This window comes from Aotus nancymaae, unplaced genomic scaffold (genome assembly GCF_030222135.1).
Source record: "Aotus nancymaae isolate 86718 unplaced genomic scaffold, 86718_ANA_hifiasm-v0.15.2.pri h1tg000067l, whole genome shotgun sequence".
In the NCBI taxonomy this organism is placed as follows: domain Eukaryota; kingdom Metazoa; phylum Chordata; class Mammalia; order Primates; family Aotidae; genus Aotus; species Aotus nancymaae.
This window is the reverse complement of record NW_026988482.1, coordinates 11,709,178-11,724,051: the sequence shown is the minus strand read 5'-3', so window position 1 is coordinate 11,724,051 and position 14,874 is coordinate 11,709,178. Positions and strand designations below refer to the sequence as shown.

At 37.6% G+C, this 14,874-nt stretch overlaps 1 protein-coding gene across 5 annotated transcripts in view; it reads right to left on the bottom strand.

Annotated features, from left to right (window-relative positions):
• Positions 1–14,874, bottom strand: part of IL1RAP (interleukin 1 receptor accessory protein) — a 153,850-nt gene that overhangs the window by 105,353 nt on the left and 33,623 nt on the right. Inside the window, exon 1 of one of the 5 annotated variants that reach the window (XM_021671367.2) lies at positions 9,348–9,436. The exons of the other annotated variants lie outside the window; for them this stretch is intronic. The gene's annotated coding sequence lies outside the window, so the exon portion shown is untranslated. Of the gene's footprint in view, positions 1–9,347; positions 9,437–14,874 lie in introns of those variants that run through there. 5 annotated transcript variants of the gene reach the window in all.

Sequence of the window (14,874 nt, the reverse complement as noted above, 5' to 3'; positions counted from 1 at the left end):
TGTTTTCTTCCCAGCACCTCCTACTTCCAACTCTTATATTATGGCTTTGGGAAAATCTTTTTTCTCTTCATCAGTCTTTCATTTATTCAATAAAATATGTATTGAGCATTTTCTCCTTCTTTTCCAAATTATTTAATTCGTGTGTGTGTGGGGGGGATATATAGTAGGTATATATAGAGAGGGTATATATATTCATGGGGACCTGAGATGTTTTGATACAGGCAAGCAATGTGAAATAAGCACAACATGGAAAATGGAAATATCCATCCCCTCAAGGATGTATCCTTTGAGTTTCCAAGTTGCTATCATATAACTACGAAGCCTCAGTGAGCAAGATGTAGGGCTTTCTCTAAAGGCACTTTTCCATAGTAAAGATGAACCCCAAGGAAGCGACTTTGGTATCATCAACTATGAATAGAACACACATCCAGAGACACTTAGGAGATAAAAAGAGTTACCAGACAGAAATTCTAGCACTAGGCAGGGTCTAACAGAAACTTAGAATGTGCACACAAAAAAAAACCCTGTAATAAAAAGTAAAAGTGATAAAAATAGAGGCGAACAGATAAGTGTTATTGAAGATTAGCAAAGGAAAGGGGTCACTCCGGCCAAGACAATAAAAGAAGAGGTGGCATTTGAACTGGTTTGGATATTTAGACTTGAGGCAAAGGAACATATGAGTAAAAGAAACTTTGAGTGGAGAATGATGCTCAAAGGTAGTGAAAGCATAGAACACAAAGAGAAAATAGTATATAAAGAACTGAGTTTTGCTCAAGCACAAGGTATTAGAAAAAGAACTATAGAAGATTTTGTTGGAAAGTAGACAGTGGTAGGATCAATGGCAAAGCCTTAATGAACAGACTAAGGGCATAGGATGTAACTTAAACAGCAGATAGGGGATCACCAAAGTTTTCTGAGTAGAGGAGCAATATGACCATCAAATTGTACTTTATGGAACACTGCCATGCATGTATTGGATAGATTGCTGCTAAATTCTGTCTTGAAATCATTTTGGTTCTGGAGTCTGTTATCACAATAATTACTATCTTCCTAGCTTTGTGACATCTACAGACTTGATCAGCATGCAACCTGTATCCTCATCCAAGTCATTAATAAATGTAATTAATTATTCTGCATTAAACTTGCCAGCAAAGAGCAACTAGAGATTTCATTGCATTCAGGGAACAGTAATTTCAGCCCCGCTACTCAGCTGTGCTAAAGCATTACGGACTCCCAAATTGCTGTGGGCTATTTAAAAAACCCCACATACCTCTAGATTTTCCCAATTTGCCTGTTTATAAGCTGCTGAATTCCTAAGGCAACATTCAGAAGACATTCTAATTAGTGTGATTGAGGGCCTTAATTGATATTCCCAAGAGTAACTGGATTATGCTGAAGGCAGCAAAGAGTCAGGTCACCAAGGCAAAGCTAATCTAAAGATAACTTGTCTGCAAACACATATCCAGGGCCAGTCCTGCCCTATGATGAATTAGAATAAAGCAGACTGAAAAGGAAATGTGATTGAGCAGGCTGCTTTTGACAGATTACAGGTACCAATGTTACTGGGAGGAGGTTGGCTGATCTGAAACCTCTCAGAGAATGCTGGGTCATTGAGCATTGTTTTGTATTCGGCCTCAGAATTTTATTATTGTAAACAATAATACACTTTTGATTCTTGCCTCCTAGAGTGAGGGAGTGCTGGGTCAGAGATGGAGAAACTGTCAGAAAGCAAAGGGACTTGGGTAATAAACATAGTTTCTCAGTGTCTAAATTATAGCTTAGCTTTAGATTATTGTGATGGGGCCTAACAGACCCTGCTGTTGCTTCAGATGACTGGAATCTACATATAATATATTCCCAGCCTTTCTCGCATTATCCATTTTATTTACTGCATGACAATCTTCGTACTTCCTCCCTTGCATTTCGGTACGTCTCTCAAATTTAATCCCGTTGTTTCCCAGTATATCAACTTTAATGCCTATATCCTTTAGCAAGATTTAAAATGTACTTAGTTCTCTGTAATCAACAACAATGTTAAAGATGTGTCTTAACATGTGCTCAGCACCTTAACATCTGTTTCTGCATATGAAAGTTTTTATTGCCTGCATTCTCTAGACTTGATAATCACTAACATCTCCTTACCTGCATCACTCTGATGACTGGATGCTCTCATCTAGCCAGCAGGTGACAGGCTGAAACTAGGTTTGCTGCCCCAAGGGTGGGATTTGCCCTGAATCACCATTTGTTCTGCCTGCCTTCTGCACAGCAGCATTTCAGCAGGTCATAGGACTGGATTTGTTTCTCAGTTTCCTGATCTCATATATGGCTCTATACTCAGAAAACACCCACTCAGGCCTTCGACCTGGTGCTTGTCAGCACCCTCTTCCAGAAGCCTACCTTATATCCCTGTAAAGGCTTACAGTCTGCTAGATAAACCTCCTGTAACCATGAAACTGCTAAACCTGCTTCATTACTGCCATGGTTGAAGCACACCCTTCTCTATGACCTGCACACTGAAAACGATGACTCTTCAGTTTTGAAAACTTGGCCATTCACACCAATCAATACACCCTAGAAGGCCATCCCCATGAAGGGTCAAATCACGTCCTTGAGTTCTGATCCTGCCCTGATCCCATTCAGATCTTTCCTTTAAATTTCTCTAAATTACTGCAAAAAGGCTGAGTAGGTCTTGCATTCTGTGCTTACCTAAGATATGACAAACAAGCCTTTGAAGAAAACAGGAAAAGCTATTAATTATTCCATTCTACAGGAAAGGGATAGCATTAAGATATGAAAGTTATTATTTTCATAATCAAACTTTTATGGAGTTTCTAGGGCTTTTTTGAAAATAAGATTCTTGTGCAGAGTATTACAGAATCCAATATTTATCAGTAAATAAAATTTTGGCAAAGTAACATGGAAGACTCTGATTTGGGGTAAAAGGAAGTAAATATTCATCATCCTGTCTTTCCCAATGAATGCAGTTATAAAACATGAGCATATTATATGGAACAACTGTTTGAGGATTCTAAAAGTAAAAAATACTGCATTCTTTTCAGTAGGGCGTTCACCAAGATATACCATATCATGTATCATAAATAAAATCTTAACAAATTTAAAAGAATTCAAAATATGTTCTCTAGCCACAGAATTAGAAATCAGTAACAGAAAGATAATAGGAAAATTTCTAAACTCTTCAAAATTAAAGTATATACCTTAAAATAAAGTATATATTATTTAAAAAATCAAAAAGAAAGTTATAAGGGAAATTAGAAAATACTTTTAACTTGACAAAAATAAAAATAGAACATACCACGTATGTAGGTTGCAACTAATGTAGTGTATAGAGGATAATTTGTAGCATTAAAGCCTTGTCTTAGAAAAAAGGAAAGATGTCAAGCCCATAATCTAATCTTCCCATTTAAGAAACTAGAGAAAGAAGAGAAGAATAAATTAAACAAACATAATTAAGGAAATTATATTATAGAGTAGAAATCAAATAATTTTAAAACAGGAAAAAACATATATGTACATATATACATGTATATATATATATATAAAGAAATCAAAAGTTAGTTTTTTGAAAAGAACAATAAAACATAAACTTCAAGCCAGGTGACACATAAAAGAAGGAAAAATTTCCCTATCACTAATAATAGAAATGAAAGAGGGGACATGACTAGGGATCACGGAGACAATAAAATGGTAATAAAGGAATATTACAAACTCTAGGCATATACATTCCATAGCTTATATAAAATGGACTAATATCTCAAAAACTACAAACTACTAAAGCTGAGGTAAGATGAAATAGACAACATGAATAGTCCAATAACTTTTAAAGGAATAGAAATATATTCATCATCTGAGTCACCAGAAAGGAACACAATATTGCTGACACCATCATTTTAGCCTTATGAAACCCTAAGCAGAGAACCAGCTAAGCCACATTGTTCTTGGCCTTCTGACTCACAGAAACTGTGCAACAATAAATGGGTGTTTTTTTAAGCAACTAAGTTTTTGGTAATTTGTTACACTGCTACTAGAAAATAATAGAATAGACATACCATATTCATGAACCGAAAAACTCAACATAGAGAAGTCAATTTTCTCCAAGACGTCTTATAGATTTAGTTAATTCCAATCAAAATCCCAGAAAGATTTTTTTTTTTAGCTACAGAGAAGCTGATCCTAATATTTATATTAAAAGAGAAAGCCCTAAGACATTGAGAAAACTTTTGAAAAATAAGAATAAAGTTGGAGGAATCAGACAACAAACAACTAAATTTTAAAATACTGAAGTCATAAAGAAACACTTTACCAAAAAGAATATGCAAAAGTCAAATAAACATATGAAGAATAATTCAACACCATTAGCCATCAGGGAAGTGCAAATTAAAACCACAAGGAGATACCACAATACACCTTTCAGAATGACTAGAATTAAAAAATAAATACTGATAATATTAAGTGATGAAGAGGATGCAAAACAATTGGAACTCTCATAGTGGTAGAATATGAAATGTCCATACACTCTCTCTGGAAAACAGCTTAGCAATTTCTTAATAAAGTTAAACATAAACTTGTGATACAACCCAGTAATCTCACTCCTAGATATTTCTCCAAGGAAAATGAAAACTTACTTTCATACAAAAAGTTATACATGCATGTTTGCAGATGTCCTATAATTAATTGCCTAAAGCTGGAAACAATTCAATTGTCATTCTACAAGTGAATGTACCAACAAACTCTGTGACATCCAAAAAATAGAATACTACTCAGCAATGAGCATTATATATGTTGATCTAATAACTTGGATGACTCTCTAAGGCATTGTGCTGAATTAAATAAGGCAACCTTAATAGGATGCCTATTGTATGATTCCATTTAAATAACACTCTTAAAAAGAGAGAACTGGAGTGACAGAGAACAAACAGATCAAGGGTTTAGGGAGAGTGGAAGAGTATGACTTCAAAAGGAGGGCACATGACAGTTGTTTGGGGAAACAGAACAATTTTGCATCCTGATTGTCACAGTGGGTCTTGATTCGATACATGGGTTAACATTCATCGAGCTGTACTCCCAAAAAAGTCATTACAATGCATTAATTAGAAATATATTTTAAGTGGTATGATTTTTCTTTTCAAAAAGCTCAACAAATGATTTGTGAAGCCTTTTAGAGAGTTTAAAGAAAGCTGTTTTAACCTAAATATGTTTTCTATTTTGAACATTTACACAACCTTGTCATTAAGTACTGAATATTCCAGAAACACCTAGCAGTAGAGGCACATGAAGAGATCAATGAAATGCCCCAGCTTTCAGCTTACCAAGCCACTACTTCTAACCTTTACTGATATAACAGCAGAGTCAAAGTTCATCAGAAAACATTAGCACACTCCTCATTGATATTGCCTTCTCCCTTCTCAGGGAATAGCTTCAAAGTGCTCAGCACTCTGAGAGGACATATATACATAATATACCACCCGCTATCTTTAGAACCTTGGAATAGAATGTGAGCAGATTGATTCCCTTTTGTTCTTTAATATTCTGAATAGCAACATGCTCTGTGGAGTGAGGGAAAAAATATCATCATGAAGTCCAGTCCCACACAAGGGAGAACTAGAACTGGGTTTTCAGTGAAAGGAAGGTGAAAGAGCAATTTAAAAAGAGCACTGAATTTGAAGTTCCTCATTTTTTTGACTGTGTGATCCTGGAGAGCCTGAGAGAAGAGGTGAGGAATATTTACAGTGACCTCTTAAGAAGATCTGTAGCCAGCTCACTGTCTTGATGGTTAATTCAATAATGATGTGCTAAGGGTCCATGGATCCTCCTAAACAAGGTAAGGAATTGTTCCATTGTACCCTCTCTAGTAGGTGAACAATTTTATGATTAAGTTCTCTACTTAGGGACACTGAGGCTGTGGAATGATAGAAACTAATATACCTACCTCACCATTTGTTGAGAGGAAAGTCTTAATAATTGCTGTAAAGTGCTTAGCACTGTCCAGGAACATAAACTGCTCTCAGCAAATGCTGTTTATCATCAACTCTTATTAAGTGAGATAATAGATGTGAAATACTTGAGGAACTATGAAGTGGTAGACAATGTGAGCTACCATTAATATGATTTACAAAAAAGAGCCCAAGTTATGTGGTTCAAGCTGACCATTGAGTACTGGGCAAAACTCGCCATGCCTGACACTTTCTGTGCACTAGGTTGAAGTTTAGTGCTTTATTTTCAAAATATTTCAAAGAAGATAGTTTTACTTGTCAAATCTGGCCTTGACAATTACAGAAAAGCCAGGATTGTTGTGATAGACTCTATGATGAAATTGAAAATTGGAAAAATCATGGCTCAGAAGGTTTCCCTTCTTTAGGCCCCATGTCTTCATTTCTAAAATAGCAGTAAAAATCCCTGTCCTGACTATTTCATAGGGTAGATGGAGAGGCTCAAAGGATGTGACATGTGAAAACATATGTGTGTGTGTGCACATGCACGTGTGCATACATATGTATACAAAAAGCTATATATTATGACAATTGGTGTTCATTATGAAATAAGCTAAAGTTTTTGCTTGGTTTTGCTTAAATTTGAAAGAAACTGAAGAGGCAGAGAACTTAAAGTCAATAAGGAAATATTTTATAAATTGCTTAATTTAAATCAGAAAATGAATTACCATTGAGATATTAAAGGGAGGGACAAAAGTGAGGTTTCTGGGGTCTGGTAATGTTCTAGTTTTTAGGTGATGATTACATGACAATGCCTATGTAAAAAAATGAAAAAATTGAACACAATATTTATGAACTGTCAATATGTTGTATTTCTGTAAAAAATGTGGAAAAACTTTTTTGTTGGTTAAACTGTACTTAAGAAAACAGAAAGAGGCTACAGAAAGATACAGAACTAACTAACTATAGATAGATCTCTGTGTATGTGTGTGTGTGTGTGTGTGTGTGTGTGTGTATGTATGTATGTATATATATATAAATATAAATTTAAACCAAGAAAGCTGATTAAATCCAACACAGAATGTGATAGGGAACTTCAAGGCTGGAAGGAAGAGTATTTATCATGAGATGGTCGAACACTACTTCTAATTCACTCAGCAAATCTGTATCAAGCTCTGGATGCAGCCTGGAGAGGGAGGAAGAGAAATGGTCCCCCTCCTCATGAAGCTTGCAATGCAGAGGTATTCAAAACCCATACTTTCAATTCTAATAATGAAAAAAGATTAGACAAACCTGAAAGAGAAACATGCTACAAAACAACTGGTGTGAAATTTCAAAAGTATCAAGTTAGGAGGTTAATGCAAAATGGAAAGGCTGTTCCAGCCTGAGGGAAGCAAGGCAAGAGAACTAAACGCAGTGCCTGATCCTGAAACGGATCTTTCGGCTATAAAAACATGTTATGGATCAGGAAAAAATGCTCTTTCTGCTGTGCTGTAACTTTTTCTGTCAGTCTGAGATTATATAAGTTTCTCTTCTAATCCAACCCTCCCCCCCCACAGTTCAGAGAACTGTGCTGCAGCAGAGGCATTTCAAAGCATGTGAGTAGGGAGCAGGAAAAGAAGAAGAGTCGAGAGGAGGGAGGAAGGAGTGTATTACCTGGGCAATGTGATGCCATTTGAAGTTCAAATAGGGAATTAGGTGAAATTATAACCACCACAGGCACAAAACAGACATATCACCTGTGGACTAAGATCCAGTCACCTCCAGGTTAGGAAATTAATTACTTTTCCCAGCATAGAAAAGTTTCTTAGCCATCTGAGGTTTTCTCCCCTTAAATTTCACTTAACGACATTGCTACTAATAACCTCTCTAATTCAAAAGAATGGTCCGAAGATCACGATCCTGTCTGTGAGACTCTCAAGAGAAAGGCATTTTCTACAAGCTGTTAGAAAGGCCAGAAGTAACAAAACTGTGGCTGAATTTTCATAGATTTCTCTATAAAACCTGTATTCCCTAGCTTCTGAATCTACAGCATCAAATTTCATTCAGATCAATGTATTTATTGAGCCCCTATTTTATGCACTTTAATAGAAGTTGTGCAATATATAGAAATAAACACATTATTCATTCAATCAGGGATTTCACAGGTAGGGAGCAAAGTTAGATACACACACACACACACACACACACACACACACACACGAAAGCAAATGGCCAAGTAGGATACAGTTCCTCCAAAATGCGAGATGAAAATATTCATGTCCTGTGCTAAGCAATCTGCAAAGGACCTTGTGTCCAAAAAATAAGTGTGAAAAGTAACATACCACATCTCTCTTGGAGATTCACAATACACATTGGCATTTTAAAGGCTTGGAGTAATCTGCCAAGTGAATGTTGTGGCCAGCTTGTCTTAATACAGCATTAACCAAAATAATTTTAAGACATTCAAGTATAAAGTGCCCCCTGGAGAAACTCCGACCAGTCTGCACACTGGTTGAATGGAGTGGAGCCATGGAAGTTTGCACCATTTGCAGCAGGGAAAAGCTTGGCTTCTCCTGTTCCAGGGTGGTAACCAGGGATCCAATCTGTGATGCAGGAAGCCTGCTAGCAACTCTCACTTTGCTGAGAGTCCCTGTTCCCTTTTTTTTTTTCTCACGAAATAAATTCCATTTTTCTCATTCTTCTGTGTGTCTGCAAGCCTAATCTTTCCTAGTTATGTGATAAGAATCCTACGGAGAAAGTCCCACAATATCTTTGGTGCCCAGTATATGGAGTTTGAGAAAGGATGAGTGAGAAGCAAACCAAGAAATCTCCTTCCCTCTCATTTCTAAACCTTTTCATCCACACACTTCTGAGGGTAGGGGAACTGTGCCCCCGCCACCATCACTCCTGGGGTTCAGGAAGCCTCAGTCCAACCTCAGCTTTTCCATGTCTTTTTCCTTCCTTTTTCTAGATGGAAGGGCAATTGGCAGCTCCCTGTTCCCCCTCCCCTCCTAGCTAGGGCTGGTAAATGCCATGCATCTGAGACATCTTCCCCTTCCTCTGGCCAAGGGGTTCAACCCCATTGGATGGCATTTTAAATTTTTCTTTCTTTCCTTTTCTCCATCAGGTCAGAAGTTGACTTTTAAGCATGGTTGTGTGTTTTTGTTTGTTTGTTTGTTTTTTCCTTTCAGAAGACATTTTACTAGGCTAGGAATGATAATGACTGCTATTTATATTCTCTGTAAAGTTTTATTATGAGAAAGGATTTGTGAGGCTGGTCTTAAGCTGTAGCCAATTGGGTGTGCTTTGCATGTCTTTCTGTATGGTTTGTGAAACACTCTGTTGCAGGCCTCCATCTTGTTTTACGTCCTTGGGAGCATGGCATGTAATACCATGGCAAGGCTTTGTTTAGCTTACTCATGGCCTGGATTCAATCCTGGCTTAAGAAATGAGTCCCTTCTGGTTTGATATCTGCATGACCTTCTGCTATTTGTTGATTCCCTTCCCCTTCACAGAATGCTCTGGATTTTCCTTTCTCTGAACCTTTAGTAAAGTCTGAAAGACAGAAATATTGGCCACTTGTCAAGTTATAAGGGAGTAAAAAAGATTTTCTTAAGGAGCACTCAGCTTAATTAAAAGTAGATATCCAACTTATATTTAAATGGCCTTTATGTTTTCCTTTTCATGAACCTTGTTTTTCTGAAAAAATTGTTTTGTTTTGTTTTTTCAGTCAACTAAATTATTTTTCTCCATTTTGCCTCACCACTATTAATGCATGAAATGGGAGAGACTTGCGTTTTTCTCACGGAATCCCAGAAATTAAAAGCATCTGGAGGCTAATAATCCAAATAGGAGACTGGCAAATGAAGGATCTTGTGGGAACTGGGTTTTCTTCTGAGTGTCTGTGTAGTTGTATATATGTTTTGTGTGTGATGTCTATAAAAATAGCTCAAATTAATTGTTCTAAAGGGAGATAAGCACTTTGATAAAATGTTTTTAAAAGGGAAAATAAAAGCTGTGGTATCTTTCAGTTCACATGACTTTAATCATTGGGGAAAATGTAAATTCTTGCCTAGGGTTAAATAATTGTTTTAGATTAGATAAGATAAAGCTAAAAGTTCAAACAACTGCTAGAAGGTATGTAAAAATTAATCTTGCAAAATTCCCTGTGTAAACATATTGGCTAAATTCAAAAAGGTAATATATGGTTTTTCTGTAAATTGAGGATTGAAATAAAAGCACAAGTTACTCTTAAGGCACTAATCTGTTCTTTAGCAAAATTTGTAAAGGGCTATAAAAGGTTTTTTGCTTTTTAAATTTCTGAGTCATCACTTTTGTAAAATAATTTATGGTAATCCAGAACTCTATTTCATAACATCAAATGTTTTAAACCTCTGACATATTCAATAGGCTTCCCAAAGTCAAACTTTAGTTATAAAATTGTCATTCCTGACACCTGGCTTTTTGGATACTTCAAAGGGCCACTGGAGTGTCCAGAAAAGAGAGGTAAACAGGATTGTTTAACATGTTTAGGTACATGGAATTGCCAAAGTGATGTTCAATCTTCTTTAGGTTATATTTTGGTGAATAATGCTAATATATGTTCCAAAATTGTATGAAATTTCTAAAATTCTAATGTTTGAGTATATGCTATCAATCATAATAAGGTTGTTATGTTAAGCTATTTTAAACCACAGAGATAACCAAACTTTGTCAATTATGCTTCTAACTGTAACTACACTGGATATTTTGTTATTCACAGACAATTTTTGACTTGTTTTAATTCTTTTCAAAAGGTTGTTTATGATGAGTTATAGAACTTTGACAGGGGCTCTCAAATATAGGTTTATGATAACTTTGGAGATTATAACACTGGAATAAAAAAAACTGTACAGAACTCATGAAGAGCTGAAGTGCTCACGAATATCAAGCAAAACAAGAACTAAACAGACTGAACTTGGAAAACTGAAACAATCTTTAAAACTTTTGCTTGGAATATTGCTGATTCTTGTTCTGTTTTTCAGAGTCAAGGAAACTTATTTTGAACTATTTACAGCCTTTATTAATTAAGGTATCCTCCTGTGAAGAAAATTTGGAGCATGTTTGTTCCTCTCTGCCTGGTTCCTCTAGAATTTGGATACTATCTGTGAGTATTTTTAACTTATGGCATATATTGTTTGCGTCAGTACAATAAGAATCCATTTTTTTTCTTTTGCAACAGGATACAATTGCAGAAACTGGTGGTTTTACCAAGAGTTTGACTGGAAGGGTATGCTCCCCTTTAAGGAGTCAAGCTCAATTTGCAGAGCCAAGGAAAGCCCGTTGGGAAAAAACTGGCCTCACACCTTCGTCTACACAGCCCTTGTGCAGGTCTCCTGACCTGTGGTCAGTAGAGAATGTCACTTTCTAACAGGCCCAGGACCTCCAAATTTATCTTGGGACCTTAAGAGGAGAGGATCACCCAACTCACAGGTATTTGAAAATATAAACTCATGGCTAGGCTCAGCTTTAAAAGTCTTATCTGAGATTCCTTGTGGAACAGTTCCATCAAAGCCAATCTAAAACGTGTATGTAGAAACAGTTATTCTTGCTGTATTTTATGTAACTAATCAGGCCAAGTATAAGACTAAAGTCTATTTTGCAAACAAGTCAGGCCTGCCATAATTTTTTTTAATAAAAATGAAGACTGCGGAGAAATTATGTTTCAAAACTTATCATATCTTTTTCATTAAATTCTAAACTCATTAGTTGTTTTTAAGTTTTTGCCTAAATTTTAGACTAATTCTGCTTGCTCCTGTGAACCAACTAGCAATCTCCAGCTGCAGTTCAGAAAGAGCAAACAGGATGGGTAATGTAGAAATCTGGATCAATATTCTAGTTCTGAGCAATTATTCTGCAAATCCTGTCAGGTGATGGGGATAAATAGGATGCCCATCGCCTAAAGGTTTCCTTTTTGGGAAAGTAAGACCAAGGGAGCTAACCAAAGCCAAGCACCATGCATGCAAATCTTAGCAAGCATAACTATAACCACCAGTTATATGGAAATGTCACAAGACATCATTTTCTCTCCCTTGTTGGAAGAGGACTCAATACCACAGCTTTACCTTAGCACTTGGCTTATGATAAGGGGTCCATGTGATGCTTAAGGAGCATTTGGCTTATGATAAGGAGTCCATGTAACGCTTGAAATTGAGTTTGGGACACATTTTTGTCCCAAACTCAATTTCAAGCTTCGCAGTAAAGCCCTAGAAAAGAAAACTGGATCTAAGGGCTCTAGAGGCCGATGATAACAGAGGTTAAAAGGCACTGTTCAGGTGAGAACAGCTAATTCTTGCTGATTAAGCCAAGCCTTCCGTTTCGTGGATAAAGGTCATGCTAGTATCTATGGCACAAGTGAGGTCTAGGGAACTCCAAGGCTACTGACAGTAGGGGGAATAGAGGCATAAGTGAGAAAAGATAAGTCATATCCTCTAAGCCCTCCCTGCTTCATGGGTGCATGCTTTGACACCCATGGATGGCACCTGCCAAAGTTGCCAGGACTTGAAGATGCAAGGATGGAGGAGGGAAAGAGGACACTCTTCCTTCTCTCCCTCATGTACCCCAGGTATTTGCTGGGAAGAGAAGGAAACTAAGCATGTCTGCTCCCCTCTTTCTAGATGAGTAGCTATCCATCTTCACTCTGTACCCATTTCAAATGCATCCTGAACCCCTGGAACTCCATCAACAAAAAACACCTTTTTTTTTTCCTGTCTCCTCCCTCTGTCCTCTATTCACTGATAAGTAATTATGTCTCATACTACAAAACAGTCTCCTTGGATGCATCCTCCAAATTGGGAAAAGTTAATTTCCCAAACCTTAAACTGGTTGGCTTAGTATTGGGTCAGAAGAAGGGAACCCAGAAGCTTGACATGCCGGCAAAAGTCTAAACGTTGTTTTACCTGTCAAGCTTTTGGCCTCCCTCTGCCTGTGCAAACTGGTAAAATGCCTTGGGATTTTTAAGCTGTCCTCACCACCCACTTGTTTCATTTTAATACATGTTTTCTAATAACCCAGTCTGTCTCTTCTCACCTTCAGGCCATCAAACTCCCAACAGTCAGGTAATCGGAGTCTTGGATGATGGCTCCTTTTGCCAGGGACCTTTACACAGGCCTCTCAAGGAGCTTTGTAAACAGGAAGCAGTTAACATTGGTCTTTACCCTTATCCTTATCCTTATTCTCATTGGCAGTGAGATGTACTTCTCTACAGGGGGAATGAGACAGTCAAGTATAAAGGGGTCCCTGGAGAACCTCTGACCAGTCTGCGTCCTGGGAGAATGGGGTGGAGCTATAGAAGTTCACACCATTTGCAGGAGGGGAGGTGCCTGGTTCCTCCTGTTCCTGGGGGTAACCAGTGATTCAATCTGTGAGGCAGAAAGCCTCCTAGAAGGACTCTTGCTTTGCCGAGAGTCCCTGTTTCCTTTTTTTATTTCCTTTTTACCCAATAAATTCCATTTTTCTCACCCTTCTATGTGTCCTTATGTTTCCTGGTCATGTGACAAGAACCCTAAGGAGAAAGTCCTACAACAATGTGACCATGAACCTCTTTTTATGCAATATGCCTATAAAAGACCCATTGCAAATACTGATGTAGTCAAAACTCTAATTGTCGAAGGGAGAGAGCCCAAGCCATAATTCCAAAATCGATCCTCAATCCACAAGATATAGGTGTTTTTTTAAAACTCCACTTGAGACTAAATTGTACATCACTGAAGGAAATAAGTCTTAACTTTCCCACAGCCTAATTCAAGCCTCATGTCCCTTCTGCAGCCTCTCCAGAGTCTCTCTTATCTTGCCTCTGCCTAAAAATAAACTATTCCTTTTCTAAAAACTCTGGGTAGGTATCTACACCTGTCTGAGAGGCCTGAGAAATTTCTGCCCTGATCTATTTTGTTTAGGTTTTTTTTTTAACCACTCCCCTTTTTTGACTGGGAATCTAAGTTTGTGTCCACAGTGTATGGTCCAATTCTGTTATGCAATAAACACAGATAAACACCGGGCAACTTCTGCGTAGTGATCCAGGACACAGTCAACCTCTGTTCTAGTTTGCTGTTGATTACTTTTTAACTGTGTGGCCTTGGATAATGTACTTAACCCCTCTGTACCCTGGCATCCTTATCAATAAAATAAAGATTACCTCATAGGATAAGAATCACAATAGATCATGTTTATGATAAAGCTTAATAAATGGTGAAGTATGATACAGATACAAGATGCTGATACTTTTATTTTACACATGGATTCACAGGCACACTGCCTTCTCTAGTCAGGCCACAGGCCATCCTAAGGATGGAATCTTCTCAAAAGGTTGGTTCAAACAGATGTCACTATAAGTTCTGTGACAATCATCAAGATCCACTGCCTATGAAATGAACCTGTCTTCAGAAATCAGACTTGAATGGATCCAAGCCATCTTTGGCCTCACAATACAGTCAACTGTCCCTTCACAGAGTACTTCCTAGTATCATTCCCCCAATTCTGTTAGAAAAATGATTGGCTCGATAGAAAGCATCCAGCAGATGAGGGCCTCAGTTCCCCTCCCATTCAGGTACCCAGAAGCCTCAGACAGGCACCCGTTACTCCATCAGACCCTGCAGCACCCAAGAGATCATCATTCTCCATTACACAGAGAAGCAGGCAGGATGAGTCTTCTTTCCCAGTTCTGACTGGCGTTAACAAGTGCTATAACATTGGCCATATACTTTATTGTTCTTATGCCTCAGTTTCTACAACTAGTTTTATAGCAAGAGTTAAATTACAACATTCACAGTAGATTTACAGGGCACCAGGCCAACACTTCGCCACCTGTGGACAAAGCACAGAGGCTTCAGTACAGCCTTTACCTTCAGGTATTCTCAGTCTATAGGAGAAAACAGCCTATTAGGCATCCTCACTGCTCCCATCCCCA